The sequence below is a fragment of the Pteropus alecto genome, unplaced genomic scaffold (assembly GCF_000325575.1).
Source record: "Pteropus alecto unplaced genomic scaffold, ASM32557v1 scaffold186, whole genome shotgun sequence".
Classification (NCBI taxonomy): Eukaryota; Metazoa; Chordata; class Mammalia; order Chiroptera; family Pteropodidae; genus Pteropus; species Pteropus alecto.
Window position 1 is genome coordinate 1,649,326 of NW_006439190.1, and position 5,835 is coordinate 1,655,160.

Here is a 5,835-nt window from a genome sequence, read left to right on the forward strand (position 1 = left end):
TTCTTTTTTTTTTTTTTTTTTGTCATTTTGTTTTACGTGAACTGACCTCTTTCAGAATTTTCATGCAGGCCTTGTAGTGGAGAAATCCCTCAATTTTTGTATGTCTGAAAAGGTCTTAATGTCACCTTCATATCTAAAGGAGAGCTTAGCTGGATACATTATTCTAGGCTGGTAGTTCCTTTCACTTAATAGTTTAAATATTTGATTCTATTCCTTTCTGGCTTGTAAAGTCCGTGCTCAGAAGTCTGAGGATAATCTAATGGGTTTTCCTTTATACGTTACTGTTTTTTTCTCCCTGGCTGCCCAGAGAACTCTATTTTTGTCATTGATTTTTGATAACTTTCATTCAACGTGTCTTGGTGGAGGCCTTTTTGTGTTGAGTTAATTGGGTGTTCTGTTGACTTCTTGAATTCCAAGTTCCAGCTTATTCTTTAGATTTGAGAAATTCTCGTCAACTATTTGTCCGAAAATGCTTTCTAGTCCCTGCTCCTTTTCCTCACCTTCAGTAATGCCCATTATTCTTATGTTTCCTTTCCTGATGTTATCAGTTAGTTCTTGTGGTTCTCTTTCATTATTTTTCATTCTTCGGTTTCTCTCTTCTTCCTTCTGATTTATTTCTAGATTTCTGTCTTTGATATCACTGATCTTTTCCTCCTTTTGGTTGACTCTATTTCCCAAACTTGCTATTTTATTTTTCAACTCTTGCAGTGTGCTTTTTTTTTTTTTTTTTATCTCCAGAAGTTCTATTTGGTTCTTTTTGTGGGTTTCAATCTCTTTGCTCTGCTCATCTAGCTGCTTTTGCAATTTCTGAAATTGTTTATATGTCTCATTTCGGAACTCGCTGAGTTCTTTCAGAATTACCATCCTGAATTCTCTGTCACTTAATTCCATATTTCTATGTCTATAAGTTCATTTTCTGGAGATTTTTTCTTTCTTTCTGAGATGCCTTGTAACCTTGGTTGTTCATGGTGTTTAATGGACTATTTCTCCACCTGGGCATTAATGGAAGTGTATTCTGTTGCTTTTCCAGAAAGAAGATTTATTATATAAAGGTCTCTCTTTAGCCTGCTGCAAAGAAGGCGCTTTTCTTTTGGTATTCAGTAGGTGGCGTCTAAGCCTCTTGGATCCCTGCTTTATATAAAGCCTAACATCGTTTATTTTTATGTAGATTTTAATCACACTCGCTACTCTCAGTTTCAGTCCCTATCAGTGTTAGCAACAGTTTTGGTAGCGTTTGTTCAGATTCCCCTGTGGTTCCGCAGTGATCGATCTTGGAGGGCATGAGCAGAGGGACCCTCTGGATTGGGGGTTGGGGGCTGAGCTCAGCCTCGCTTTTGCAGCTGGGCCGGTAAAAGTCAACTGTTTTACTCTGCTGACCCATCTCACTTCTCTGCTTTCTGCCCTGATGACTGGCTACATAGAAAAGTCCCAGCACTTCCAGGCAGGGCTGTTTAGGGAAGTCGCTGCACCTTCACTCCTCCCCCTACTCCTGCAAGGAGCTTCCTCCGCGAGAGGCAGCTTCTTTATTTGTCCCAGTCCACTGTCCAACACCTGGGGTTCTAACCTGTGGTAGCTCTTATGCTCATATCAAGCACAGACGTGCTGGTGTGCAGTTTGGGTGTTATTTGTTCAGTTTTAGATGTTCAGCTTATTGTTTCAAGGGCAAAGATCTGAGGATGTCTCTCATTCCATCATGTTTTCCCAGAATCTACAAATTTTCTAAGTAGATTTTCAATCATTGTAAGGTGAAACTTTGGCCAGGGAGCCAGTTAAGTCATACATTGTACAAAATTGAAGCTCTACTTTGAATTTGGATATTGAAAACTGTAAGAAAATTATTATCTTGGGTTCATCTATAGTTGACCTTACATACTGGAATTCAAACACCATTGCTATTGACTTACTGTTTAAATAAATGATCTGATATTAAAAAGATTAAATTTTGTTAGCTAAAATTGCCAGAACAGTATGTAAATTAAAATTATTTTGCCTATTACTATATTTCATTGGCTTCAAATCCATTCCTTTTTTCCATGAGAACATTTTCAGAGATTTCTCACTCAAATTTGGCATAGAAATGAGTTGTGTTTTCAAAAGCACTTTAAATGAACATGTTTTATGGTATTTCAAAGGGAATTCACAAAGACAAAGCTTAGAGATCACGTCAGTCCACCAGTAAACCACTGCTTAAGCTAGAGAATAAAACAGGGATTTATTTGGCAGCTATGGCGATATAAATGATAAGAATAACAATCATAAAGACATTTACACCAATTGACAAGACTTGCTTGAGTTAATATATGCCTAAAATGGAACTTGAAAGATCACAGATTATGAGAATCCACAGACTGAATGTGTTCACTGTGAGTTATGCATTTAATTGTGGCTGTTTTCAAGACATCCATACCTACCTATCTCACCAAATCACTGGAATGGATATTTTTCTAAATTTTAAAATTTGGAAATCATACTTTTCAATTAAAATTCTTTTTGTCTAGATTCCTTTCAGATTTTTTACTTAAATTATATTTTTATTCTTTCATTGGTTTTTCCATGCTAGGAGCCATCAATTCTAATTTTTCTTGATCTTCCTCCCTCAGTTTGCTATTAGTCATCCCTGATTTGAGATTTCTATAGCATCATTAAAACTCAGGTCTTCCTGACAGAATCAAGTCATAACATTCTGGAAGACATAGCAGATTTTAATCATTTGGTCAGTAGCTAGTGAGTGAGTCAACTGTTGTTCTATTGCCGAGGTGTGAGGAGGACTGCGGTGTGAGCCTCCACACTGATGCAAGCGTGCCTGGCTTCTGCATTGATTGCCAGCCGCTCACTGCAAAATGGCATCCATGTGGAGGATGACATCGCCCGTCCCAATAAACACACTGCCCGGCAGGACCAGGCTAAGAGCCTGGTCGCCTTCGCATCCCCACCGAGGCTCCTCGGTTTCAGAGACTTGGGCTCCTTCCCGTATGGGCCTTGCTCGTCTTGGTTCTCCCTCTTCCCACATGTTCAATTCCTGCCCCTTGTCACAAACCCACCAATGAGGAGCCACCAGGGGCTGAGATGAAGAAATCTTCATTGTAGAGTGTTCTGATCTTATATAGTTATCGCCTGTGAAGATGAGCTAAAAAATTATGACATTTCTCTTTATGTGACATCAAATGACTGCTAGTTTGCTGAAAATTTTTAGAATAAGGAATTTAGAGTATCATAGGAAATAACCTTGCTTTGACTAAAAGCACACATTAGAATATAACCCATATCCACTAAGATATTTATTTCTATAGCTAAACACAATATGAATATTTTTGTGAAATATTTTTAAAAGTGAATAATTTTTACGTATATTTATAATACAGCAGTCAAAGTTATACTTGTCTCTTCTGGGCTGTCTCTGTTGAACTTGTTTATGTGGTGCCTATGGGAGTCAAATGCAGGGTCATTGTAAAATAATCAAACATTTTAGAAACATATTACATATGAATATAAATGTGAATATTAGTATGCACCAAATTACAAAGCTACCAATATATTTCTCAGTTTTGTTTGTAGGAGAAGCTGGACTTAGTTTTGCAGTTCATTGCAAGGATCATCTTATGTACAACAAAAGGAAAAAAAAATCTCTTCAGACTGAAATGTCTTTATCATCAGTGCAAAGAGATGAGTCAGATAGGGCACATCTGAAAAAGACCAGGCCTGGAGTGTTCAAGTGTCTCTGAGGGACCTGAGTTAAATTTGTATCAGTCAGGTCCCAGAAAATCTATAAGAAATGCATCCTGTGAACAAGGCAATCCTCAGCCCACAGTCTCCTTGGTGGCTGAAGATGACACCTTATGGGCAGCACCTATAGCTGACCTTGAGAGTTTGAACAAAGTGAAGGGCACTTCTGAAATTTTCAGAGTTAAATAAAAGATTAAAATACTCTTAAGGTCACATCCTCTTCAGTTATGCTGTTAGACAGGTTTCCTTTATGCAGGAGTCAGTCACCATCATGTCAGTTTACAGGGAACAGAAAAGCCAATCTGTTCGAACAAATTAGGGACTCCCCAGAACTTAGTGCATTCTTCCTGTGCCATAGGAAATGCAGGGCTGTGCATCTTGCTGAGAACGTTATGATTAGAACCATATGTCTAGATAGAATAATTAAGATTTTCCTCCTACTATATAGAATGTCACAGACAACTTTACTTTCTAGGAGATTGGGGCTCAGCTTCACTTCCTCAGAGTGTGGGGGTTTTAATCTCCCAGGGAGCTAGATTTGGCATTCTGTTTAAAATCTTGCCTTCTCTGAGAAGGGATAACCAGATGTCCAGATACAAAGGCCCTGGAATTTAGCCTTATGCAGATGTGATAAGAACTCTGTACTATATCTTCCTCGTAGCCTTGAAACAATGAAAAAATAAATCGTAATTATTTTTTACTATTGACAGTGCACAAAATAGACTGGGACACATTCCTTAACAGACTAATGGTGATCCTAGAGCACATTTTAAGCATTTGAAGGTTCTAACAGTAATAGTGATGATTCCTTTACAAATTAATTTTCCTATGTTCACACATAAACCAGTTACTGTAATATGATTATGTGTAACTACTGCATTTTATATTAAGTATTAGTATTGATTACAAAAAGTTTCAGAAGATGGCAAAGGTAATGTTGGCTTTAATTTGATCAATAATTAATGAATATTTTCTCACCAGACTACCCTTCTCCTCTCGCCTACCAGGCCTTTCCATTAATAACAGCTCCTTACCCACTCCCCACTGGAAAATTGTTAATGTTTACTCTGTGGATTGTTGCTAATTTTTCTCCAAATTCTCTCCTCATCCAGGTGTGTGATTTTTAACCTCTTTGTAGATGAATTTAACATTTTTATCGATATCTCTGTCAACATCCTATCCCATATATCTTAAATTCTTTCTACATCTTAGTATGTGATATTTTCCCACTATCTCATGTTCGAAATGTCTAAAATGAACTCATTAACATCTACTCAAAATATGTTGTTTTTCCTGATGTCTCTGCTTTCCCCCCAGACACTCAGATATGAAATATCATGTTTTTTAGTATTCTAATTTAATAACTAATTTTCTCTTTAAAATCCTATTTGCAAGGTATTTTGGGATCTGCTAAACATGGAGTGCCTCTCCAGTCTAGGCTAGATTATGAGTATATTTTCTTAATGAGATGAAAAGTTCAGTTTCACATGCCCTTTAATCCCAGTCAAGTTCGTGTCCACGAAGGTCTGGATGTCACTCTCACCCCTCAGGCCTCTGCCTGAGGAGGACATTTCAAGGGCCCAGGCCACCGAGCTAGAACTCCTTCTTCTGCGACTGGACTAGACCAGAGGGAGATGATCTAGGGTTTCTAGATGACCTTTAGCAAAGAAGAGGACATTTACTCTCTTGTTAGTATTGTGCCTGGAGTAGAAAATGTAGAATTATAGTGGTTTATTTCAACTTTATTTATTTATTTTTGTATCGTAGGGATAAAAAAAGAAATATTTTCTCCCTAATCTATTTTTAGGGACTTACACATCCAAAGACAAAGAAGGCAGGATACCTAAACAAAGGAATTAGAGGCTGGTTCTCAATCTTAGTTAGAGACTTGTGGGGAAAAGCCTCAGAGACGTTTGGTTATTTTTTGAGGATGACAGTTATTTATGAGGATCCTCTATTGCCATGAAATTAAGCAAAGATCTTTGAGTGGCAGTGTCTGAGGTTTCACACCTCCTCAGGGTATTTTCTGAAAGATCTTCAATGGCATGGTGTGGTTGCATTTCTCCTTTCTTTCCACTCTGATTGCTCTTACGTTTGGAATCATCTAGTCCC